The sequence below is a fragment of the Apodemus sylvaticus genome, chromosome 4, assembly GCF_947179515.1.
Source record: "Apodemus sylvaticus chromosome 4, mApoSyl1.1, whole genome shotgun sequence".
Taxonomy (NCBI): Eukaryota; Metazoa; Chordata; class Mammalia; order Rodentia; family Muridae; genus Apodemus; species Apodemus sylvaticus.
Genome location: NC_067475.1, coordinates 99,074,233 through 99,101,747, shown reverse-complemented (window position 1 = coordinate 99,101,747; position 27,515 = coordinate 99,074,233). Strand labels below are relative to the sequence as shown.

The following is a 27,515-nucleotide window of genomic DNA, read 5'->3' as shown; positions in this document are numbered from 1 at the left end:
TGTCTGGAACAAAGGGGTTGGCTGGCTTTGAAATCTCCAGGTGAGCATGCGCGCATGTGTCAGCTACTGGGGTCTCCTGACTCCAACCTCTGAACCTCTGTGTCCTTTTGTCAGAAAGGTGTCTGGTTGCTCATGGGGTCCACTTGACTAATCAGGGTGGGGGGTTGGGGGAGAGCACCTTTTCTCAAGAGGCTTAGTTCAGTCACTTCTCCCCACATAGGGAGATAGGAATAGGTTCTGGGGTGTAGCATGGGTCTCTTTGAGGGCAGGCATTAACTTATCCACAGGCACTTTACCCGTTTTCATTGGTTCTTATGCTTTATTTTATATTCAGTGTACCTAGTCTATATTTACTAAGAATATACCATTCTAAAATTGTAATTTAAATTAAGATGAGAATGAACATAAACTTTATATATCTCAGTAAGAAACCCAATCTTGATGATTTGTGTTGTCATTCATCATTAAATAAAAGGTTGGGGATTTAGCTTAGTGGCAGAGCACTTGCCTAGCAACTGCAAGGCCCTGGGTTTGGTCCTCAGCTCTGATAGGTAGATAGATAGATGATATATATATATATCATATATATATGATATATAGAGATAGAGATAGATAAATGGTAGGCTTAAAAAAGAGTACAATCTCAGTGTTATTTCTAGTTGGCATCAGTCGAAGTCCAAAGATATTAAGAATCCATAAAATAGTAAAAATTATTTTATCATTATTTTTACACCTAGAAACTACTGTGTAGTTAGGATAAAACTGGGTTATGTTGAATAGATGTTTAAAATAATTGGAAATTCTTGGCATAATTGAAAATAATTTATTCAGGATTGAAATAGGGTCAATGACATGATCCATTAGCCACATACCTTATGATCATGTTTACAAAGTGTTTGTGGAACTAAAGGTTATTTGTGGTAGGTTTGTTTCTAATTTCATTTTTATAGAGGCCTACGCTGTATTTCCCCTTTTCATAGTATTCAGAAAGGAGCAAGCACTGTCAAACTTTAATTAACCTTTCTCTGTAAAAATGAATACTTCCAACGATAACTCCCATGTGCCAGCTGCAGCAAGGCCCCAGGGGATCTATGCTGCCCCTCCCTCACAGGTGGCTGGGTTGCCCAATGGTGCTGGGGTGCCAGGCAGTCGGTGCTGGGTCCTAGGAGAGATCTCTAGCAGATGTGTAAGCACTTGACTGCTTGGCTCTCTTATTTGACTCAGTTTAAAAGTGAAAGCTGGGATGCCCATGCTTTCCTGAGATTCAGAAAACTTCTGCTCAAAGCGCTAGAGCCATTTCACATGTTTCTGAAGATCCTCTTTGGATTTCTAACTGGAAAGTGTCTTCCACATCCTGGAAGGAGGTAAATCTGATGGTGTCCATGACAAGATAGGGTTAGGGTGTGCCCTCCTGGATGCTCCCACACCATTGCCTTCTGCTCTGAAATGTAAGGACCTGAAGACTGGGCTAGGGACCCTGGGTTTTCTTCTTTCATTGTGGTGTCTTTCTCCATGTGACGACTACTACTACTACTACTACTACTACTACTACTACTACTACTACTTCTTCTTCTTCTTCTTCTTCTTCTTCTTCTTCTTCTTCTTCTTCTTCTTCTTTTTCTTCTTCTTCTTCCTCCCCCTCCTCCTCCTTCTCCTCCTCCTCTCTTTTCCTCCTCCTCTTCCTCCTCTTCCTCTTCTTCCTCTTCTCCTCCTCTTCCTCCTCTTCTTTCTCTTCCTTTTCCTTCTTTCTTTATCCTCCTTTTTTCTTTTTGTTTTCTTCTTTTTCTTCTTTATCTTCATCTTCTTTTTTCCTTCTCTTCTTCTACAATAGAATTAGAGTCTTTTTTTACAGTTGGCTGCCAAATAATATTTTGTGAAGCTTTTGTCCAAAGCTGTATTTTGACATTTTATTTTATAGTTTTCTATCCTGTTCTTAGCCAAAAGCAGCAAAGAAAAGCCACCGGGTTTTATATTTAAGTCTCTGGCACTTTAGAGGAAGAGGTTGAAGCCACCCCTACTACAACATATCCTTCTGAAAGTGCCTTTTGTTTCCATGCAAAATATGGAAATGTTTCGCAAAGGTCATGCTTTCTTGTTTTCTAATTCCATTCCTGGGAGTTCTGACAGCGTGGGCCTAGAACATGAGCCACCCCACTCCTAAAGGCACTCTTCTTAAAATCCATCATGTTACATCTTTACCCTGAGCAGAATTAAGGACTTTAGCCATTACTGATAGAACACCAGAGGCTCATAGATTCCTGTGCCTTGCAACTCCTCCCACCCCCACCCCCAACAGAAACGTCTCTGTGCAGCGAAGGATGTTAAACCCAGAATTAGAAATGAACACAATGCAGACATTTGGTGTCTGTGGCATGCTCCACTACAAACAGGACATTTAGGGGCCATTGGGGAAGGAGGGGAAAGATAAGAGCCAGAGGTTGGGGAGGGCGGAGCAAGACAGCGTCTTCTGGATCAGGACCACCACACTCGTGAGCTGCCAGCAGAAGGTGCATCCCAGCATGGAGGGGTGAGGCTGAACACTGCCTGAGGAGCTGCGGCCAGCTGAGCCCTTCTAGAGGACAAGAGTCAGCTTTCTTTGGTGGCCTGGCCCCTGGTGGGTGGACTGTGCTCTAGAGGATGGCCCCACACCCGTGAGTGTATGAACAGCAGAAATGGGAGTTGCAGGCTGTTAAATAAAGGAAAAAAATGACATGAAGCTGGGAGGTTAGGGAGGTAGGAAGGGCTCTGGAGGAGTTGGGGGGAGTGAATATTATCAAAATACATTGTTTGAAATTCTCAAAGAATAAATAAAAACAACAAAGGACCATGGGCTTAGCATAAAAACTCAGAATTCTGCTTTGGCATACAACTGAAATAAATGTTTGGGTGTGTTGCTGGTTAGGTAAACCAGGTCACATTCTGTGACTCCGAGGTGTTATCGAAATGCCTCATAAACGCTGTCATAGTGAGACAAAGTTGGTCTTGTGGTCTAAACTCTCTAGCCTACATTCTCCACCTAAGTGTGAATGTGTGCGCACATGTGCGTGTTGTTTCTGCCTCCCTGGGATTACAAGCATACAGCATCTTGGCTTTTCTTTTGTTTTGTTGTTCTTGTGGTTGAACATAGGTTTTGGGGATCAAACTCACATATATTCATGTTTGCGCAGCAAGCTCTTTCCTTTAGAGTCATCTTTCTAACCCTTGGCCGTTTTCTTTGGTGGAATTTTCTCGTCATCTGTCTGTCAGTCTCCCTTTCAGATATCCACACATTTTGCTTTTTTACATGTATGTGAAGGAACGCGTATTTTAGGACACAGCAAATGTTTAAAGCAGTTTGAAATGTAATGGGCTCCCTTCATCCTTCTGAGATCTTCTTTACTTTGTTTTATTTTTCGGAGACTGGGTCTTGCAGTTTAAGCCAGGCTGGTCTCACACTGATGACCTCCTGTCTCAGCATTCATGCTTTGGGATAACAGGCTTCTATTACCATGTCCACTGGTATTGTTGTATTGATTATAATGTTTTAGACGGTTACTTAACAAATTACAAAAAAATTATTGACTTAAAATGCCACAAACTTCTTGTTACAGTTTTGCAGATCACACTTCTGAAAATGGCCCTCAAAAATGTGACTGTAATCCTTTCGGAAGCTCTAGAAGAGAATTCGCTCCTTGCTTTTCAGACTTTAGAAGCTGCCTGTTCTCCTTGGCTCAGGGCCTCCTCCAGCAATGGCATTGCTACGGTTTATGTTTCCATTCCTCTGAAGTTGATAGCCCTTTTGTTTTGTTTTGTTGAGACACAGTCTTGCTTTATAAGCCAGGCTAGCTTACAACTTCTTATGTAGCCCAGGCTAGCCTGCAAGTTCTTAAATAGTCAAGGATTGCAACTCTAAATTCTCTTGCTTTCGCCTCCTAAATACTCAGATTATAGGTATAGGAATAGAAATAGAGAATTATACCTGTCCCAACATCATAATTCTTGCCCTGTGCCCATATGGGTGCTTTGGGCCCGTCTGGATGATCCAGGAAGAGAATCCTTTGATTTATCACATCTTCTGTGCCCTGTCTCCATGCCAAATCATATTCACAACAGTTAGGGACTAGGTTGTGGCTTCTGTGGGGGTGTTAGTCTTTATTTTGCTTACTCCTGTGGTGATGGTGATGATGGTGGTGGTGGTGGTAATAGAAACGAAGATGATGAAGAAGAATGGCTACTGGTATTTTACATGCCAAGTGCTTTTAATAGTATATTTTTAAAAGTATAAATAAAGCCAAATTCTTTTGTCTCCAAGCATGTTAAAAAAAAAAAAAAAGTAGCATCAAGCCGACCTTCCTTACCAAAGTTGAAGATGACTTCCTGATGCAGCTGCCTGGAATCTTCTGGAATGTTTACACTAGCCATTTTTGATTCAGGCACTGAAAGGCTAGCAAAATGCATGTGATCTGATCAACTATTGTAACTGGCCTGGCAGAAATGAAGATATTCTCGAAGGACACTTATGTCTCCCTGTGTGCCTGTCAGATGATTGCACCCCAGGTAATGGGAGTATCCCCAGAATACTCTGCTCTGTGAGGGGGAAGACCCTAGTCAGAGGGGAACTCTTTAGGAAGGAGATCTCACAGAGTTCTTACAACTTCTCAGACCACTTTACAGGATGAGGCAGAAGTCCAGACAAGGATGGGCTGTTACGGACGGGGCCACACTGGACTGATTACAAGTGCATATCCCTGGGCTGCTGGGTAAACTTCAGTCTCACTTCAGAAGCCCAGAGATGAGGACAGATGTGGGGCTTCCTGGATCTCTCCGTGACTGTCCGTGCAGTGCATTCAATAAGTCTCTTTCTCCTGCCTCTCACTATTGACTTTGCTTTTAAATGGCTTAGATGACTGGCTGGACCTGGCCTGGGTGACCCTTACATTCTGAGACACTATTAGTGTAGCACAAATGACTGCTGTAATACGTGTAAGGTGAGGCTGTGTGAAGACAGGTGGGTTTGATTTAGTGATAGGAGGGAAGTTCTTAGAGTCAGCGTGCATATTTGAAATAGCCAATCACCTCTTTGGGTCCTGTCTAGTGGGTGTTGTTACCTAGAAGAGTCACAGCAAGTTTTAACACACACACACATACACACACACACACACACACACACACACACGCACACGCACACGCACACGTGGAATTTTGACATCCTAATACTGCCAAATTCACAAACAAGTTTTAATTCTTGGGGACAATTATGGACAAAATGATCATATTCAGGAAAATGTGATGAAAACCAGACAAGAGAAATAGCAACAGAAATAAAATGACCCTCTGCTTTTAAAAACCTATTGGGAAAAAAGTCCTCTTGCTTGCTTTAATTTTTTTTCCAATTTATTACAAATGGTAGGTCTGCTTAACAGAAAAGAATGAGGACAGGTTTTTGCTTTCTTAGAAACACAAATCAAAAGATTGACACCCTGCAGGAGGATAGTCAACTAATTTTGATAGACAGTATATTTACTTTCTAGCTTTTCTTAGACACTCTCCAATACTACATACTTTAGTGACTTTTATTTTTCCACTTTCCCCTTATATATTTCTAAGCATTGGGTGTTTTGTCAATTTATGATGAGCATAAATTATAAATTGTCGTATTTTAAACAAAACACTAGACATTAAAGTGTTAAGTGTGTGTGGGTGTGTGTGTGTGTTCACACATGTCCACACTTGGTCTGAGGAGGCTGTCTGGTGTGTACTGCTGTATCTTCTTTCCTTGAGTTAGAGTTTATCACAGAACTTGGGCCTTGCTGACTTTACCTGACTAACAAGTCCTGGGAGAACGCCCCTCTCCACCCTCTGCTGCCCGCTCCTGAGGTGCAGCTACTGGCGGGCAGTCCTGGCGCTTCCATGTGTCCTGGGGATCTAATCTTAGGTTCTACATGCTCTGTAGCTAGTGCTCTTACCCATCGATCCAACTTCCTGGCCCATGTAGAGCTTTTTAAATGCAGACTTGAAAACTACATTAATGTATTGGTACCAGAATAAGAGTCTCCCATTCTCTGGCGATGTTTAGCTTTTTAACCTTTTTCTTCAGTCTGAGTTGATCTGTATTGTCAACTAGTCAGTAAAGTTAATTCTTCTCTGAGTACTGTGTGTATATCACCCTCAAATGCCCCACCAAATGCCTGTTATTGTTAAATGCTTGATTGTTGTTGTTAAGTGCTTGTTTTCTAAAGACTGCTTAACTTGCTTCCTTATCCGCTCTCATCACCCAGTGGTGAAACAGGTTGGCATTGCCCATTAGAGCTCCAGCTTCAGAGTTTTAAAATTTTACTTCCTGTGCATGTGTGTGCCCTTCAGGTATGCACGTGCACCACTTGAATGTACTGGTCCCTGTGGAGGCCAGCAGGCAGCAGTGTGGCGTTACAGGGCAATGCCTAATGTGGGTGCTGGGAAGAACAGCAAGTGTCCTTAACCCCTGAGCCATCCGTCCCGCACCTGTAGTCCAGCTTAAAGTTACCTGCGATGTGTGAGAGATGTCTCCCATCTGTAGAGAGCAAAACTGGTTGGAGAGAGGCTCAGTAAGTAAAATATTTGTTTTGCAAGCATGTTCTCCAACATCCTTTCCTGTTCTCTTATTTTTGGTCAACTTGATATAAGTAGGAGTTATCTAGGAAGAGAGCCTCAGTTGAGAAATTGCTTCTGTCAGATTGTGGACAGTCTGCGAGGTGTTTTCTCCATTGGTGATTCATGGGAAAGGGCCCAACCCATTGTCGAGGATGCCACCCCTGGGTAGGTGGTCGTGATCATAGAAGAAAGCTTGCTGAGCGCGCTATAAAGGGAGCCAGGAAGCATTGCTTCTCTGTGTTTCTGCTTCCATTTTTGCCCCCAGGTTCCTGCCCTGTTTGAGTTCCCGCCTTGGCTTCTCTCAGTAATAGACTGTGGTGACCAGGACATAAACCACCCACACCAGTCCTCTGCCCCACAAGTTGCTTTTTGCTCATAGTCTTTAACACAGCACTAGGAAGCAACTAGTATCTGGGACAGGCCAAGTATCTGGACAGCAGTGGAGTGTGCTTGCCATACTGCTGCTGGGGAGACAGAGACAAGTGGGTTCTCAGCAGCGGGGAGGGTGGACCACTGGCCCGCTGGTCCATTTGAAGGTTTGAGGACAATGAAGAAACCCTGTTTTACTTTATGGGGGAAAAAAAAGAAAGAAAAAAGAAAAGAAAAAACTATACAGTGTGTGTGTGGAATAATATCTGAGATTTTCTTCTGGCTTACACACACACACACACACACACTCACACACAAACACACGCAACGTGGACACTCACATTACATAAAGTGTGACTTTAAAATCTCTGGGCTATGAATGGTCACTCATGCATTAGTTATCAGGTTTGTTGCTGCAGTTTGAATTTTTTAAATGTGTGTGTGTGTGTGTGTGTGTGTGTGTGTGGTGTTAAAGAGTGAAGCAGGAGCCTTGTTCATGCTGAGTACTCTGCCATTAAGCAGAAGCCCAGCCCCTGTAGACTGATATTTTATAATTTGCACTTAGCAGTTGGTTCAGCATTCATATAACTAAGCCTAATACTTTGTGTGCATTCATACCCGTGTGTGCTCATGTGCAGATGTTTGACTGCCCGAGATCAAAGGTCAGTTTCGGGTGTCTTCTATCACTCTTAACATTATTCACGTCTCTCACTGAACCAGGAGACCACCAATCGGCTAGTGGTATTAGCCAGTACATTCCCGGAGTCCTTCTGTCTCGCACTCCTAGTGTTTCGAAGCATGACTTTTACACAGTGCTGCAGATCCAAACGGAGGTCTCCCCAGCTCAGGCCCGAGATCCTCATGGTTCCCTGTTCTGGATCCCTGCATTCCCGACTTTAACTGTGCAGCTCTAGAGGATTCCCAGTCCCCTGCAGAGCCCGTGAAAGATCTGTGAACCTGGTTAAGAACACCTTTTCAAGAATGTACCCTATTAGCTGAGATGGAGAATGCCAGTAGATGAGGGAACCTCGGGTTAACAAACTGGTTCCGTCAGTGCCCAAAGATCTCCTGAAAAGCTCCAGAGAACCACTTCCCTAGTTCAGAATATTTGATTAGATTTGCTACCATCCTCAATTCAACTGCCAGGGTCCTGCCTGACTCTCTTTAAATATTCACATCCCAAGAGAGCTTGGAGTCTCATTCTCATTTGTCCTTCTGACCACTGTGTGGAAGGATATTTAAATCAAAGGCAGACTTCTCCAGCAGCCTCTTGACCTCCGTTGGATGTAGCTGGTTCAGATCTGTATCATTTCTTTTCTGCAGATGTATTTTCTGGAGCATCTAATTTTGGCTTGGTCCTAGACATAAGGACAAGTAAATTTAAAAGGAGGGTTCTATAACTACATTTCCCCAGAGGAACTAAGGCTTGGTGTTTGTGGAGGATTAGACAGAGTGCATTATTTTTAGGAGGAAACAAAACATAGAAGGCTGTTGAAATATTTAAAGTATCAAATTTGTTGATTTTTTTCTAAAGTTGTTTTTTTTTAAAGGGGGTGGGGGCATGCTTTTGTATTTTGTTTATTTAGCCCAGGCTGACGTCAGACTCACTGTTTTATCTCAGTCTCCTCAGTGTACGGCAGGGCCTGTCTAGGCTATGAAAAGGAATGTAGAGTCTATAGAAGGTAGAAAAATTGGCCACAGATTAAAGTTGTAAGTAGAAATACTAAAAATCTAATTATATTTATGAAAATAGGAAAGTAGAAATACTAAAAATCTAATTGCATTTATACGGATTTGAGTGGCTAGGAAGACAAGGCGGAATTAGAGAGCTCTGGTTAGGAGAGAGCGTACCTCAGGACAGATACAGTGATTGAGGAAGACAGCAGATAGTAACCTCAGGCTCCCACAGGCACCCAGCACACATAAACAAACCAACAAATGAACAAATGAATAACTGAGCTTGAATCCAGCAGGTGCCCAACTTGAGGCGAAGGCCCAGCAACCGTGACAGAGTGCTTTGTCACCTGTGGCTTTAGTCCTCAGCATCATGTAGAAAACAAAATAAGCCAGCACTATAAGCTGCCAGGTAGTGTCTGCAGATGGAGACAACTCATGGGGTTTATACAGGTTTAACTGAAACCAAGCCAAACAAGGAAGGGTCTTTGAACACCAAAACTTTAAAGGCTCTTATGTCCGTTATTAGTATCATTTGTCTTGATGTATCCAGACTTGATGCCAAGGGTTGGAAAGTGGGAGCCAAGCTCCTCTGAAAAGGCCATGCCGGACTCTAATGCAGCTTTAGTGTAATGGCCCATGAGGAAGACTACTTTGCAGAAAGACAGTCTTAACGGCTATGACTCCTTTGCTAAGACCATAAAGTGTGGGATGGAGAGATACCAGAAGGGTGCATCCACCCCTAGAGGGCGCTTTGCAGTAGTGATAGGCCAGGTGGAAAATGCAAGGGTGCTTTATTGTTGACCTTAAGGACAGCATTGCAAGATTGCCTAGTCTGAAGCCATTTTAGAATAACACTCTTGGCTAGTGTAGTAGTTAGCCTCCTTCAGCTAGTTCTGAAATCCCAGTTTACTTATGGCAAGTGGGTCCTCCGTCAGACTTCCAGATTTAAGTAGTAAGTTCAAGTAAGTGATATAGACCTATCAAATTAATACACTTTAGCTAAGTCTTTATTTCAGTATATATATATATATATATATATATATATATATATATATAGAGAGAGAGAGAGAGAGAGAGAGTGAGTGAGCTGTGGCAACACTAAACATCTCTCAAAGCAAATAACTAACCTTTTTTAGATTCTAAGTTTATCTTTGTTTGTGAGATATTCTGAACAATTAATATGACACTTGATTTACCTCTTTTTCTGATCCACTCAGAGTAACTATTCTTGTCTTGAGACTTAAACAAAAGTCTTCTTTTACTACCTTTTATGTTCTTTAGAGTCAATTTGCAACTTCGTAACAAAGAGGAAAGGCAATCAGCAAATAATATGCAGTTACTGGAAGCTGGTTCTTTTTGAATTTTTAATGTTCACTTAAAAGTACCTACAGCCTGATAATTGACATAGCAGAAATATTATTTATTTATTTATTTATTTAGACTTATTGATACTGATAATGGATACCTATTAATTAGTGGGCACTAGATTCATAATTTCTAAACAAATAGGCAGCATTAATGTGTGTCTTGGTATCTGGAGTTAGTGGATAACAATAGGTTTTTTTCTTAAAAATATGTGTTTGGGTGTTTTTCTTATACACAGAGTATCCCTTTGCCAGTTGATCTTGCTCAGATTCAGTAAGCTGGTCTTGACTGGAAACAGCTGGTGGATTTTTTTCTCTTCCTTCTAGACAAGAAAGCTTCCTTGTAGAAGCTTCGCCTTCTCACCCCACCCCCACTCCCTACCCACCTGATCATGCTTAGGAAGATCACTGGCTGAAACTCTTCTGAATTTCAAGACTCTGCCTTTAAAACAATCTCTCTGGGTTTGATGGTAGAATGGCCATGCAGACACATCAGGCCTTTGATACGGTGGGCACCTCCATGTGCTAGTTTGTAAGTTCAAAGGGCCCTGAAGCTATTTGCTCAATCATACCTGCTGCAGCCTGGGCCTAGGAAAGTCGGACAGAGCATTACAACAGTCCTCACTTTTCTTCCGAAGGCCCGTGTTTTATGACACCTGTGTACTTACTATAGAGTTACTGATTACTACTTAATCATTTCTATTTCATATGTTAATGACATGTATCATGTAATATAGGCATCAAACGCCTCTGAATTTTGAGTTGTTCAGCCTAGTCTCATTTTAAGGATCTCTTACACACAAGAATGCCGAGTCTCATATGTGTTAGTAAGCTGTGGCAACACTAAACTATCTCTTAAAGCAAATAGCTCACCCTTTTTAGATTCTAAATTCCATATCTTTATTTACCAGATAGTCTGAACAACTAATATGACACTTGATTACCCCTCTCTTTTTGATTCATAGCCACTCAAGAGTAACTTTTCTTGTTTTGAGACACAAACAAAATCCTTCTTTTAGTACCTTTTATATTTTTTACAGTCAATTTACAACTTTGTAATGAGCTAAGGGGAAAGGCAATCCACAAATAATATGCAGTTACTGGAAGCTGGTTCTTTTTGAATTTTTAATGATCACTTAAAAGTACCTACAACCTTATAATTGACATAGCAGGAATTTTAAAGTCAGACTCTCATCTGATACTTTGGTCTAAAATCAGGTCTATATTTCTGTTTCCACATCAGGGCAAATGGACTTGCTAAGTTGTTTTTATTTCTGCCCTCTTATCTCAGATTTAAGGGAGCACATACCTAAATGTTCATTTGGGTTTTCTCCCTCCTGTACTGTTAAAATGCTACTAAAATATTATTACTCTCCAGATAGGTTTTCTTGACATTTCTCATTTTTTCCTTTCCATCTTTCTTCCTTATGAGTTGAATCTAGATGGAAGTTTTATCATTCATATATATATATATATATGAATGTATATATATGTATATATATACAAAACTCAAGTAGCCTAAACCATTTGATTCCATAATTGAGCACATTTTGCTCACTGAGGGGAAAGGGAGTGGGAGTAGGTAAAAGAGGAGGCTGTCCTGTGAGCCCGCTGTGAGGAAGCATGATCATTTCATGGCATAGGAGAAGTCTGATCTAAGCATTGGTACTGAAGAATAGCTTCCTTTGCAGGATATTTTATCACATTCTGAATCCCGAGATGGTGTACTAGAAAAACCTGTTTCTAGTTGTGGTGTGGCTCAGCCCCTAGTATACACCTTTACAATAAACCAAACAATGAGGGTAAAGTTAGTTTGTTTGTAGAAGGAAGCACCAGAGTTTCAACGTGATGTCTAATTGTTGAGTGGCCGACAAAGTGACAAATCAGAGAAAGATTTGACAGAATACGCCCAACTCTCGCTAGAAGAGAAGAAAGGGGAGCTGCTCGAGGGGCAGCGCAGAGAGAAGGAAGCACTTTACTGGGACAGTGATAGAGACACCGGTTGCAGAGAGAGAGCAAGCTAGACACAGGCAAAGAGAACCGAGCAGAAAACGAGGAGGAGTCAAATTAGAACAGATTGCCAAATTAGTATGAGCCCAAGCAGAGCAATTAGTAAGAAACCGAGAGAAGGAAGATCAAACCAGTCATCTTGGAGAGGAGATTGAGCAAGAACAACTGAGTTGAACCAGCGAGACAGAGTTCAGAAAGAACAAGAAAGGGATGAGCTTATTCAGTAGCAAGTCTCACAGGCAGAAAACATTCTAGGCATAGATAAGATTGTACAGAGGCTAGAAGCTTCCAGGACCAGGCCTAGGTTAGCAGACAGGAGCAGAAAGCCTTGGGGACTACAACTACATCAGGCGAATAAATGTTAGTTTATAGGCTTCCAATCCGAGGAACTTGGGCATCCTGTTTTAACCCTCTGTAACCTCGTTGTGAGTGTCAAAGTGAATGACGCAGTTAGGGTTTCCATTGCTGTGAAGAAACACCACCAAAGAGCAACTTGGAGAAGAAACGGTTTACTTGGCTTATTATTCCAAATCATTGTTCATCTTTGAAGAAAACCAGGACAGGAACTGAAGCAGGGCAGGAACCTGATGCAGAGGCTATGGATACTGAGGCTATGGGGCCTGGCTTGCTCTCCATGGCCCACTCAGCCTGCTTCTGCACAGAACCCAGGGCCACTAGCTCAGGAGAGGTACTAACCACAGTGTGTTGAGCCCCCCCCCCCCCTCAGCAATCACCAATCAAGGAAATGCCCTCTAGGCCTGTTCTCTTAGAAACAGCTTTGTTGTTTTGAAGAGACACCATGACTAAGGCAACTCTTACGAAGGCAAACAATTAAGTAAGGCTGGCTTATAGTTTTAGAAGTTCGATCCATTATCTTCATGGTGGGAAGCATGGCAGCTTGCAGGCAGACATGGTGCAGGAGGAGACTCTGAGTCACATTAGCCAGTCTTGAACATTCGTGTGTGTGTGTGTGTGTGTGTGTGTGTGTGTGTCTTCAAAGCCACACATTGGCTACCTCCACATTGTCTAACAAGGCTACCTCCTCCAATAAGGCCACACCTCCTAATAGTGCCACTCCCCATGGGCCAAGAATATTCAAACCACCACACCTGCCTACAACCAGAAACCATGGGGACATTTTCTCAGTTGAGTTTACTCCTCAGATGGCACTGCCCTGTGTCACGTTGATACAAAACTATCCAGTACAGTGAGCATGCTTCATATCTGGTACTTTAAAAGGGGTGAGACCAGGAATTTTTTTGTTTTTGTTTTTGTTTTTGCTTTTTTTGCCTCAGCATTGAGGAAAGAAGGTCCTGATGTTCATCCCTTGGTAAGGGAGATGTCTGGCAGCAGATACAACCATGGCAACTTTCAGGACTTTGGCTTGTCTTCAAGATCCCCACCAAGATTTCAGTGCTTAAGGGAGCCTAGAGATTGGGAAAAGACTTCAGATCCTCACATGAAATTTGGGAGAATGGGGTTTTACTTTATTTTGGTGCAAATGCTGCTTTAGAAAAGTGGACAAGGCTTAGTGGCATATTTCAAAAGTAGAGATGTTTGCTCTTTCGTCATGTTGCACCAGTAGTACCATGGTCTCTGTGCTTTGAATCAAACATATTTAATATGATAGTTGACATTGCTTTTCCAGAAGAGAAGCTTGCACATAGCCCTGAAAAATCACCTGTAGAGCTGAAAACAAACATGGGTCTCATGAAATGGGGTTCTATTTTCTCACCAGGAACGGTGCCTGCTGTGGGTTTAAAACACTATGGCCTTGCTCCCAGTTCTTGGGCCCTGCTCCCAGTTCTTGGGCCTTCCGTCTTTTATCTGACATGTATCTGTCTTGATCAGAAGCTGTAGAGGGCTTTACACTGGGAATCTGAGCTTTATCTCAGTTGCTTTATTCACTCTTTACCAGGCCTGACCTTTTTAACATTGCTGCAGGACGCCACCTGCAAACTTGAGCAAGTTACAGACACCAGCAGCAGTGATTATATTTTAAGGAATTTGATGGCTTTGTGCTGGGCCGCCTTCACAGCTGTTCCAGGCCACCTGTGTGTGTCCGTGATTTCCTCATCAAGTAGAACAAAGTGTGCGAGAGGCTTTAACAAGCTCATGCTGGTAAAATGTAGACCCGCGGTTGGTATGTGGGTCAGAGATGCTGTTTCTTCAGCATAAACCAGTAAGTGCATTAGCAGGAGCACTGGGGTAGAGGCAGGACTATAGAATTACAGCATAACAATAGTGTAACTATAAACAAGAGAGTTCTGTCTCTGCCTTTGTAAAGTTCATGTTCATATACCTTGTCTAATTTCCATGTCTGTTCAGCCTGATTTGTAAAACCTTCTAGTGACTAAGGATAAGAAGTATATGTTGGGCACATTTTAAACATTTTTCAGTATATATGGTGTTTTGTCTTTTTAACAGTTTAAATGGTGTTCAGTGTCATATCCAAGTCTCAAATTTTGTTTTTTTAATGATTTATTATTTATTTAATGTATATGAGTGGATTGTAGTTGTCTTTAGACACACCAGAAGAGGGCATCAGATCCCATTACAGATGGTTGTGAGCCACCATGTGGTTGCTGAGAATTGAACTCAGGACCTCTGGAAGAGCAGACAGTGCTCTTAACTGCTGAGCTGTCTCTCCAGCCCATCAAATTGTTTTAAAGTCCTCAGGTCTGCTGTACTTCATAAGACCTATTGGTTATATGGTCTGTGATCTCAGAGACACCAGACTTTGAAGAAACAGTGTTAGGATCATTTAAATAGAATTTCATATTTTTTGATAGTTCTCTCTGTCTCTCTGTCTCTGTCTCTCTGTCTCTCACTGTCTCTGTCTCTCTCTCTGTCTCTCTCTCTCTCTGTGTGTGTGTGTGTGTGTGTGTGTGTGTGTGTGTGAAAACTGATATCATTTTCTGCACTCAGAAGAAAGATGTTAAGCTAGCATGGTAGCATGCATCTATAGCCCCACATTCAGAAGACTGAAGCAGGACAGTCAGAAATTTAAGGTCATCCACTGCCTCAGAGGCAGTGTGAAGCCATCTGGGGATATGCGGGATCCCACGTCAAAAACTAACAGGATAAATGAATGACATTCAAATAAGTGTAAACAGGACTGACTGTGGAAATGTTTTGTTCTAAGACAACTCTGGAAGAATGTAGTTGATTAGAACCCAGAATCTTCCACATGTACCACAGGCATGAAGGGGCTTGGCTTGCGCATTGCTGGAATCACATGCTGTCCTGACTGCTGGAAGCTCTCCACCACCTGTGCTAACTTCATGTCTCGCTCTGTACCAGCACAGGTTAGGATTGCCTCGAGGACAGGGTTAATGGTTTTTCCTAGCATCTCCTGCCTCTTCCTCGAGACCAAGGATGATGCCAAACATTGTAAGGCAGATCTCAAAGCTGAAGGTGGTGGTAGCAGCAGCAGCAGCAGTTGGAGCTGCTGCTTCTCTTCCTGCTGCTCTGGTCTAGAAAACTCATCCCTCCTCTCTTCCAAAAGAATGAAGGAAATGATTGACCCCTAACAGCCTCCAAGAATGTAACAGCACCATACAAGACTGTTTATTTCACAGTTGAGACACTTAGCACAGAAGATGGATTTTATTTTTACATTTGAAAAATCCATCATTATATTAAGAGCGCTTGCTTTGGAGGGGGGGGATGGTAATTGTAGGGCTAGTAATCACTAGTAAATCAAGAATTGAAGGTGTCACAGTAAGCCAAGACCCAGAAGTGGTAGGAACATGACTGTGCCTCTGTGGTCAATAATGAACTTCAGTGGTTCATGGCCATTTGTTGCTTTAAAAACATCGAATCTGAAGCCTTATCATTGTAATTAGCAATTCTGAATTTGATAATTGTACTTGCTGAAGGCCTCCCACATAAGAGAGGTCTTTACATATAATTTTTGAAAACAGAGTAATTAATAGAGGATTACTTAAATTCCTCTTCTGTAACATTTTGCTTAAATGTGGAAGCATGGTTTTAGCCCTTGGCAAATCATGAATTAATAATTCTAGAAAAGCGAGAGTGCCTGTGGGAAAGATTTCTTTTTAAATCTTGCTTGAGAAATGCAACCTTCCTAGACTATTGAGCATGTGTCCATAATTTCTCAGAAATTAAATAGCATGACCCTTTGATTGGATCCAAAAATCTAGATATTTAAATATACAACTTCAAAGCAGTTGACTTGAAATCCAAGGATCCATTTTAGGACGCTTTGAAAATTTTATTCAATTTCCAGTCCAGCTCATGCATGCATTCATTTTTATTATTCATTACACGTATTATAGGTATTTATTTTTAGAGTCTGCTGTTATACCTCTGCAAAAAAATTTTCTTATATTTGGCCCTGCTTGAATCTATTTTGGGTAGGATTTGAACTTGAGTAGGAGGAGAATCTAGTTTGGAAGAATCACAAATCATGTTACAGTAGGACCTAAAAACTAAAGCCAAAAGCGACTGAACAAAAGGGACATAGCTGAGCTCGTGTGAAGAGCAAGTGTGGAAGGCCACAGGGTCTTCCCAGGGGTCTTCATGCACAGGGCGTGTCCCGTGACACACGGGCTGTTCTTCACCCTGCTAAGTAACAAAGGGCAGCGGCGGCGGGCGGTGCCAATACTCAACATTACAGGCACAGGTGGAAAAGGGATCTTTAAAACACGTTTAGAGAGTGAACTGAGCCCTCACCATCTAAAGACTCAATAAACTATCAGTTCTGCCCTATTCGGCTGCTTGCGGATTTTCTTTCAGCTGGGCACAGTTTGGTCTTCATTTTTCCATGTTCACTGTTGTACAGTTAGGGGACCAGCCTGCTGGGTGATGTCATTCCTCTCTTCCTCTCTTCCTCTCCCTCAGACCCTCCCTCCCTTTCTGCCTGTCTTTCTGTTCATCTGTGTGTAACACTTATCAGAGAGGGTTGCAGACTCTTTAACCCTAGCAGGATAGCTTTAGAGTCGGTATGGAATGGTTACTTCTGGTTCTGAGATGCGAAGACTCCCTCCTTCTAGCAGGCTCTGTAGCCCTTAGGTGTTTATAGTCTTGTCTCCTTCCCTCCCAACCCTCCAGTTTTCCTTATAATACCGAGGAGCATTTTGCATTTAGTTGTCTTTCAGCCTCTTCTTTCGCTGTGATTCTTGTAGATCCAATAGCAGTGAGAGCGAGGCTGCTGATTAGAAGGCGTCTGCCTTGGGGTTTGAGTTGAAGCATCCCTGCCCTCCAGTATGGTTCTTTTCAGCTGACATGTTCTACTGAAGCTGTGTTCTGTGCCTTGCATGTCTTTCCCCATCATGTGTAGTGCAGTCTTCCTAGAGAAATAGGCCCTTGTCCAAATTGAGGCGCTCCTTTAGGGTTGAAAGATGCTAAGGGCTTTGAGTATGCACTGAGTCCACAAGCGCTCCATGGTGTAAGATCTGTGTGTCTTGGCCATTTGCTGTCAGCCTTAGGGGCAAATATTAAAACATCTTCATTTTAAAGAGGGATATAGGGATTATATTGATAGCATACAGATACCCAGAGCAAAACTCGTTGAATATTATTGATTCGTATTTTCCCCCTAAAATTATATTACCTTTTCTTTCATTTAGAAAATTTGTTTCGAGACAGAATTCCATATAGCCCAGGGTGGCCTCAGATGTGACATAGAGCTGACGGTGGCCTTGAACTCCTGTCTTGCCTCAGTCTCCCATATGCTGGTGTTACAGGCATCAGATGCCATGCCTAGCCTATTTTTTTTCTACATCTTTCTCCAGGGGTTGGAAAGAGGGCTCACTTGTTCAATTTCCAGTACCCACACTGGGCAGCTCCGGGAAGCTGGCCCACCTGGTTTCCCCTGGCACTGCTCTCCCTTGTACATAATTAAAAATAAAGCAAATCTTAAACACCTGACAAGCACTATCGGTGATGTTTATTGAGCTCCTGCCATCCCCTGTCTAGCAGGAACAGGGGACACAGCAGTGAGCAGGACACACCAGTCAAGTCCCCTGATCTCATGAAAGCTATTTTTATCTGACCCTTTGTGCTCATTTATATGACAAGGAACAGAAGCAGAATTAATGCTGTGAAGTAGCAACAGAAAAAAATCGACTGCATCTTAATTTAGTCTCAATATAAGAAAAATCCCTAAATATGCTATGAGTCCACACATTTAAAATTTTGTATAAAGATATTTAGTTGTAGTGCTTTGGGATTGTCTATCAGCATTTACATTCAAAATTTGATGATGGATTACATAGTATCTTTATCTTAAGGTGTCCATGTTGACTAAGGTGATTTTTTAAAAGAAAATTAATGTGGCATTTCCTTCCACACAGCTACCTTTCCTGTGAGCCTTTACTTCCCACTAATACTTAGTATTTCCTGATAAAGCAAGACAAGAGAGCCTGTTGCCAGGGTGCTGTAAGGTACGGTGGGTGTCTGTCCCCCATGTTAGAATTACCGGTTCTGTCCTGTGAGCGGTTTTTCTGCCATGGTCAGCCACAAAAAAATTATCTGAGACTTGAGAAGCTATGTGACGAACTGGAAATTAAGCCAGCACTTAGATTTTCTTAGTTCCAAACAGCTCAAGGATGGTGCTGACTGCCACCTGTCTTTCATCCATTATATGAACCCCATCCTCCATGAGGACAGCAAGTACCCTGTGTTTGTGGGGAGTCCATGGGCTTAAAATTGGACTTAAAATTCATTTCAGAGGAATTCTGAGTTTAGTGTGTTTGCTAAGTGAGGCCCCGAAGACATGAGCCTGCATCATGGATTTGGGATTTGATTTACATCCTAGGTTAAAACCTGCTCACTAAACAGGCTCTCCTACTGTCCTTTACTGTCTGTTGCCAGAAAATGGTGTCTTTTATAGAAAAATGTCATTATTATTTGTCTGCTGCGTGTACAGGACCTTTGCTGGGCTGCTGGCCACCAACCATCTGCCTCTCTGTTCTTATTTGAAGTAAAAAAGCTTTTGCTCTGTGAGGCTTTGCGAAAGGCAGGCCTTCTCTAAAGGGGTCACACTGGGTCGTTGGAAATCAGAACTCCCATGTGTGACTTGCGACCAAAGACTGTGAGGGCATGGCTCCAAGACAGCGTGACAGAGTCCGAGTGGTGCTGAGAGTCCAGGGTCATGGCTGTCCAGTCACAGCAGTGATGGCAAAGGTTTGCTGGCCTCTTCCTTCAGCTTTTAGATTCCTCAGCACATTACCCTCCCCCCCCCCCCCCCCCCCCCGCCAAAACAAAACAAAACAAAAAAAAACAAAAACAAAAAACCCCTCCCTGTTAGCCTGGCAAAATGTAATCAGAACCCCAACAGTAAGTACACTGTGAAAAGGAACGTAAACGAAGCCGATATTTTCCAACCTTGGTCCCATCCTGTGTCCTGTTTGTCCTGTAAGTTCTTACAGTCTGCCCTCAAACTCCCCCATTGAGAGATGGGAGTTTGCGTTCCCAGTCCTTAGGTCAACGCAAATCGACAGAATGTAGTGGGGTAGACATAACGTGAGTTATTAGGCTGCACTGTACAAGGCTCGCCACAGCCTCTCGGGCCGTTTCCGTCGTGTTTGTTTCTTTGTTTTAAAGAAGTGTCCCGAAAGAGCCGCGTGCGTTGGACTGATTTGCCATCTGTGACGAGTGGAAGCTTTAAGAGGCTGTGTGGGAAGAAGCCTGGTCACTGTGAGTGTGTGCTTCAAGGGGCCGTCCACCAATTCTGTGAAGTAACAGCTTCCTCTGTCCTCACCTCCTCCAAGAGCTGCATTGTCACAGCCCAGCATTGTCACAGTCCAGCTGTGGGCTCGAAGCTCTAAAACCATGAGCAAAAAATAAAGCTTTGCTTTGAGAAAACATTACACTTGGTTATTTCGTCGTGGGAGGGACAGGCAGGCTTACCTCAGAGCATACAGCTCATAGAGCTGGCTCTCTTCTTCCAGGTAGGCCTCCAGGATTGAGTTCAGGTCTCCAGGCATGGTGAGCTGAATCTCACTGAGACATCTCACTGGCTTCTTCCCATAATGTTCAATGTGTCTTAGGTACTTTTTATAACAGTGGAAAACTACCGAGGGAGGAGTCCCGAGTCCAGGTGCTTTGTGTTGTCATACAGGAGAGATCACAGTCAAAGAGGAGGGTCAGAAGAGCCCCAGCTGTTGCAGCCCCCAGATGTTTTCTCGGTTTAGGTGACAGGACAGATTTGTGAAGAAGCAAGCTCTCACATGATTTCTTAGCTGCAGCTCAAGAGCAGACCCAGCTGATGTTGAGTGGAACAGACATAAACTGTTGTGAGTCCCTGTCCAGGCTGCAGATTCATGAACACAACAAACACTGTCATTATTTTAAGCCACTTCGGGTTCATTTAATTTTTGGACAATGTACACTTTTATTAATAAACTGTGGTTAACCTTTTTAATACAGTTATAGTATAAGTGTTATATAAATTGTGTGTAAAATAGTGATAAATGTTTTACCATTAATTTTTAAAAAACAGTCATGATTTAAAATTGTGCATATTGGCCTCTGTGGCATTGCAAATAAATACATGAGAATATTTCCAATTTTCATGCATGAATATTAAGCTATAATACTGTTTACTAGTTATTATGGACAAGTTAAATTCTGCAATAGTTAATACACATTTAAATAGCCACAATTATATAAGTAGTAATGAAAAAACAGCCAGTGTTTGATATACTGTAGATGTCTGGTTATAATGTTTAATGTTCATAATTCTACATTTCTGTTCATTGATATAGTTCTATACATGTAGACACTGAAATGGAAGCTGAGGAATATTCCCTTTGACCACAGTAACAAACTCACACAAAAGAGTTTGTCCTGCTTTAATGAGGCAATGCATTTGTTCATGATCTTTCTCTTTCGGCATGGCTGTCCATGTTATTAATGAAAAGTCTTACCAGCTCTACCTCCAATTCATTCTCCAAGAGAAATTTGTAAAGTTAAAGAGAGTTTTTCATTATCTATACATCTCTAGCAACACTAATGCTAAAAGTGGCATCAACTACATTTCTTGGGTGTCCCCTCTGCCTCATCTTCCCCGATCTTCAGTTAAATTCCTTAGTATTCATAAAGTATATTATTTCTGTGAGTGACCTATTATGTTCAGATGTTTCTCTTCCTTAAGTAAAATGAGGTTTAGATAGTACAGTCTGGTGTGGTGACATCAGCGACAGCCAGTTCTTGTCCATCAATGAGTCCCAGTTCTTTTAACAACTTCCAAAGATTTGGTCTTCTTTGTTCTTCAGTAGACATTACTGACTGTAAGTAAAGTGTCCAGTGTTTCCTCTCCACTGTGGCTGTGATAGCAGCTGGAGATTTCATTTGCAGAGAAGCACTCTTGATTAGATAGTCTGAAACCTCTTGTAGTTTAGTTCACAGGGAATGAATACTGGACTGTTTTGAGGAAGTGGATTATAAGTGGGGCGTTTTTCCTATTTCTCTGCTTCCAGTGTGTGTGTGTATGTGTGTGTGTGTGTGTGTGTGTACAGTCCATCTGCATCATTGGATACAAAATAATTTATTAAGGGGAATGTATGCACCCATGGTTATCTACCTCAGCTGCAGGTGAGGTAGGTGTGTTTGTACAAGCTGCTGCAGGAATGATTTATTCTCCTACCCCTTGAGTGAGCCAGTAGGTGATGCCTCTTATATGATATTCTGACACTTTTTTTCAGACTTTTGGGAAATCCACTGACTATGTTAAGGGTCATCTCCATCTAATGGAACCACATCTACAAAAGGCTGCTCTTTCTACCACTGCAACATTCTAACATACTCATAGAGTTCCAGTGGCCTGGGCAGAGATGTCGTGGTGCATATGGGGGAACTGACCTGAGGTAGATTAAGTCCCAGTGTGCACCCAGTATAAGCAATCGTAAAATCACCTGGGCAATTCCTTTAAAATGCCCTGTTTCCCACCTGGCAAAGGGACAATGGAGCTTGGATCCAACATACCATCTTCAAAATTTAGAGGTGATATTAGCATTCCATTGGTCTGTCTGTGGGCCAGGCCACATGATAATATGAGATTGTCTGTGGGAAGTGTCACTGAGCTGCTGAGGCAGTTAGGAACCCTGCAGCAACGTCAGCCTTGGGTCTCTCATCATCTTTAGGCCTAAATGAAAACTGCATTTAGATTAAAAATATGCCCATGTCTATAACATAAATGTGTCTAAAAACAGACAAGGCCAGATTTTACAGGAGATCACCTACTAAGTTACCAGCTCCAATGGCTAGAACGTCACATGTATCTAATAGCTGAAATGAAATGGAAATCAAAATCAGGGTGTAGGTAGGGTCCAGATCACCAGGAACTTCTTTTCCTGGTTCCAGTGGCCTTCTCAGGCGCCAGTGTCCCCGTCCCCACTGTCACCAGCCGTCTCCTCAGCCAGCAGCCCTCTTACTCTCCTTTTCTTCTCCAGCTCCTCGCCGCCCTCCATATTGTCCACTTTGGTTTATGATGCAGTATTCTGTATCTAGAAAGATGCTGTTGTAAACATTCAGACCAGAATACCTGAATTATACTCTTTAGTAGGAGCAGGCCTCTATTACAGACAGGATTATTGATATGGGGTGCACTTAACTGATCTAGTCCTCCCAATTAATTCCATTTTGCAATTTCATGTACCTTCTACTGATACTGTAAGATTATTGGTTGAGAGTAAAGTTACAGAGTTTTACTATTTCTACTAGTTCTCTAGGGGAACAGGACTGATAGAAGGGTGTGTGTGTGTGTGTGTGTGTCTGTCTGTCTGTCACTCTGTGTGTCTGTCTATCTATGTGTGTCTCTGTGTGTGTCTGTCTGTCTGTCTGTCACTCTGTGTGTCTATGTCTGTGTGTCTGTGTGTGTGTCTGTGTGTGTCTGTCTGTCTGTCTATGTGTGTGTTAGGCTGTGGGTCAGCTAGTCCAGCTCCATGCCAGGCACTATGCCAAGAGTTTAATAAGAAGGCCTACTTGTGCCTGGCACGACTTAGAGGCTTCCTCTGCTCCCTACAAAGTGAGACTTGTCCCGGTCATATAGTTAGTGGCCGGGATTTAAATATAGGATGAAGGCTCGATGCAGGGTCCGTGTGTCTGTAGTGGCCATGCTGTATACATGTAATGGCTGTGTGGGGTTTCTTCATGCGTCTTCTTGCTTCCTTCTTTCTTGACACCTTTTTTTTTAAAGCATTCTCCACAGTTAATATCCCTGTCCACATTCATCTTCACTGGGAAAGAACACTTTCTATACCTGCCATTTGCCATGAGGCCTGGTCCTGAGTAGTATTAAGGTATATATTGTTTACTCTGTTAGGGAAGGTGTGAAAGCATAAGCTTTATGAGGCCTTGTTTGATTGGTGACAGTTTTTTATTAAAACTTGTTTAGTATGTATATATTGTGCACATATGTGTGTGTGCATGTTCACATGTATGTTGGTATATTCATGTATGTTTATGTGCTTGCAGAGACTTGAACTTTGCACCAGGAATCTGTCTTTATTACTCCTACCTTCATTACTGAGACAGATGCCCTTGAATCAAATGCTTGTGGATATAGCTTGCCTATCTAGCCAGCTTGTTCTGTTTTACACCTTTAAGTGCTGGGATTACAGGCCATCGGCTATACCAAGTGTTTTACCTGGTTTTGGGATCTGGTCTGGTCCTAAGCACTGTCAGAGCATCTTCCCAGCTCCGAAGTTGTCAGAAGTATATACATTGTACCCGAAGGACTCAAAATAATCTTAATACCAATTGTTGAGTGTTTAACATTCTTGCTTTTAGAACTTCTAATTTAAATGATTTGTAGAAGTAACTTAAGAGTTTTAGGAGCCGGGCGGTGGTGGTGCACACCTTTAATCCCAGCACTTGGGAAGCAGAGGCAGGCAGATTTCTGAGTTCAAGGCCAGCCTGGTCTACAGAGTGAGTTCTAGGACAGCCAGGGCTACACAGAGAAACCCTGTCTCAAAAACACCCCCCCCCCCCAAAAAAAAAGGAGTTTTAGGCCTTCTGAAGGAAGAATGGTTTTGAGTCTGTTGATGGCGCATTTCCTCTGTTACGCTTGCTAGCATGGAATGAGGGCAAACTGTGCTGGCCTCGGGTGGACTGAGATCGGGAAGCTTGTATTGGTACTTAGTGAGATCCTGATTACTTCAGTGTTCCTTATGTGCAACATGCCCCATTTCAGGAGCTTAGATGATTTATAGCCAAACATTGGCAAATAAAATGTGAGGCGAATTCAATCTCTCTGTGCCTCTCTCTGGAGCCCGGAGCTGTTCTCCGAAAGTGCTCTGCACGTTACTGCAGGCGCTGCGTTTTTCCTCTGTGCAGGTCCCACAGAATCCTTTATTTAGATGAATTGATTTCCTAGCAAACAGCGGGGCCTCTGAAAAATTGGCAACCCTGCATCAAGTTCCGAGAAGTCCGCTTAATGCAGGGAACCTCCGTGGGCTCAACTCTAGTGGCTGGAGCACCATGTAGGGAGGGTGTGGTCCCATCTTCCCTATTGACACAGAGGGCAGTGAGGGAAAAAAAAAAACTTCATAGTGGTTTCGCGTGCAGCAGCCTGAGCCTGGCCGTGACAAAAAGCCACTGCTATTTTTATTTGGTTCAGGAATGACTTCTGCACTTAGACAAGTAATCATAGTGTGAGCACTACAGAGGAAAGGTTGGTTTTGCTAATTGAGCACAGAGAAACTACCACTGCCGCTTTCTAGAATTTGTAGCATCGCAGGAACTTGCACAGAGACAAAGCCTTACTTCTCTTTTGCCAGTCTGAAATTTTTTATTTCTGGAATTTTGCCAGAAATTTGAGTATTACCCCAAAAGTTATAATTTGTATGTGGGTTGAGAGTTTAAACATGTCTTCAGACAAGTCTGTAAAAATTTATTTACAATTAAAGGTTGTCTGGGAAGCTTAATTGCCTACAGAGAACCTTCTCCGTTCTCACCAGGTCAGAGAGAAATACACCATTTGCCATCTTTAGAGTTTTTCCCACTTCCAGGCTCATGGCCAGCTGGGAAGGGTGTCCCTTTCAGCTGAGGAGACTTTTGTGTCAGTGTGCATTTCTAATCTAATAGCTTCCTGTCTCCAACCACGTCATCTGGAACATACATGATCTTATCCAATCTAAGAGGTTTCTGCTGTTTTACAGTTATATCTGGTTCATGAATATAGGCATACTGTTCTTGTACACTGTCAAAACTTTATCTTTGGGTTATTCAAATGCTGATTTCTCTGCGCTCATATCTTATTTCAATCCAGACACTGCATCGTAATGCTTGTACCAAGAATCTCCTGTCTCAAGTTTGTGTAAACAGTTCTTACCATTTATTCTCTGCTTTGTCAGTAAAGCTAAGCACCCAAAGGCTCGGCAGAATAGAGAACAGGTCAGGACATTCACCAGTCAGACCAAGGAGGGAAGGAGAGAGAGGGAGGGATTCAGACCAGCTAGGAGGATGGAGGAGTTGGGGCCATGAGGAAGGGGTCTGGAGAGAAATCATGGAAACACACCTAAAGTCCAAAGAGCTAGATCAATGATAATATGCAAGTATCCTGGGATGGGACAGGGAGGTGGCCAGATGACCATAGGGGTTAAGGTAGATCGTTTAACTGCTCAGCAGTTAAGTTGCACTTTTAAATAAATCTTGGTTTCTCCATCCGGTTATTGGAGACTAGCATAAGGTAAAGAAATACAGCCACAGGATTAATTTATTGTTATATTTGTATTAAAGATAGTTTACATGTGAAAATCACCTTTACTTTTGGATGTTGACCATCAGTTGCTTCTGTAGGCTATCACTTCGGTCCAAGTGGGTTGCATGTAGGTAATTCAGTCCACACATGCATTGGCATGCTCACACATGCAAACCAAAGACTTATCTCTAGCAAGTATTTGAACTAAGAGTTCAGGTGACAGATCATTGTTGAGTTCAGGACTGAGATTTGGATTTGTCTCCTTGGACAACTGATACTGATACTGTTATTTATTTTCTCATGGTTGCAGAAGCTAGGAAGTCTGGGATCAAAGCCATGATGGTTCCTAGTGTGCATCTTCTTGGTGTACCAATGGCTGTCTTCTGTCAATGTATCTGCTGAAGAGAGGAAGGGAAAGAGAGAAAAAAAGAGAGCTTTCCAGTGGGGTTTTTGTTGTTGTGTTTTTGTTTTTGTTTTTAAATAAGGCCACAAATGGCGTCGGGAACCCCAACCTTTCTGATCTTTTTGTACTCAAAGGCCTTGTATCTCAGTACCATCTCACTGGGGCTTAAGGATTTTTTCCATATGCATTTTGGTAGAGCCTGGCTCCTCTCAGATTGACTTTCAAATTTATAGGTGTGTGTACTGGAGAAGTACACAACAAGAAGGACGACCCAGGGGTGCCTTATTTATACATGTGCCATGATCCCCCCCCCCTCTTTTTTTTAAGCACCAGGTTCTTGGTGATCTTTCAGTCATCATGTGGACAACTTTGCACATGGAGTTCCTTTACGCCCAGGAAGCATCACCAAGCCTCGGACAGGAAACCCAGAGCTATAATCATTAGCCAAGAACTGGTTACTCATTGTTCAAGGAGGGTGGGGACACCTGTGTAAGGGAAAATATTTGCTTTTATTTCTTGAGTGGAACAATCGGAAGGCAAACAAAAGATTTTTTTTTTCATATTAAAAGAGATGGTAAAGTTATATCCTGCCATGGGGTGGGGGTGCGGGGCTAAGGAAGCCTCTCATTCGACCCCCATTATTTCTGACAGGGAAATGCTGCCCCTCCTCTCCTGCACCTCATTGAAGGTCTCCAGGTCTCTCGGAGATACTTTTTGCAAATTCTGTGTTCTGCTGGATTACTCACACTCTGAAGCTGAGCAGTTCCATCCCTGGAGAGAGGGAATCTCCCTCATGATCCTCAGATGATGGAGAATGGAAATCTCTAGTGGATGGGAGTGTCCCACTCACAGCAGCAGCTCTGCCCGAGGGCTCCTCTGCAGTTCCTGCCATCAGGAGTGTGGACTCTTTATCTTTCCTTTTGCTTATTACCTCTCTGACCGTTAGGCACTCCTGGATATAGGATAAGAAAAGGGAATAGAATATTTTTGTCCCCAAGGATCTTGTAAATTAGTCAGAAATGTATTTTGATGGCTCTTCTTAGTTGTCAACTAAGTTACACTTGGAACTAACAAAAACCCTGTGAGGGATTTTTATAAATTAAATCACTTGATCAAGATCTTTTGAGATGGGAAGATCCACCTTTAATCTGGACCATACCTTCTGATGGCGGCCTATATAAAAGACATGGAAGAAGGAAGCTCGCTCTCTCTTTGCCTGTTTCCCCTTGCTCTCAATGGCAAGTCCATCCCTTCATTGACATTGGAGCCTACTTTTAGGATTCCAGCACATACTAAAGACTAACTGAGCCATCCAGCCTCATGGACTGAACAACTAGGTTCTTGGATTTTCTGTTGGTAGTCAGCCATTGTTTGACTAGCTGGACCACAACACTCTGGTAAATCTCCCCTT

At 42.5% G+C, this 27,515-nt stretch overlaps 1 protein-coding gene and 1 pseudogene across 1 annotated transcript in view; one reads left to right on the top strand and one right to left on the bottom strand.

Moving 5' to 3' along the window:
• Ppm1l (protein phosphatase, Mg2+/Mn2+ dependent 1L) overlaps positions 1 to 27,515 on the top strand; it is a 263,995-nt gene that overhangs the window by 94,912 nt on the left and 141,568 nt on the right. The window lies entirely within an intron of this gene.
• Positions 21,149 to 22,468, bottom strand: LOC127683267 (NEDD8-activating enzyme E1 catalytic subunit-like; annotated as a pseudogene).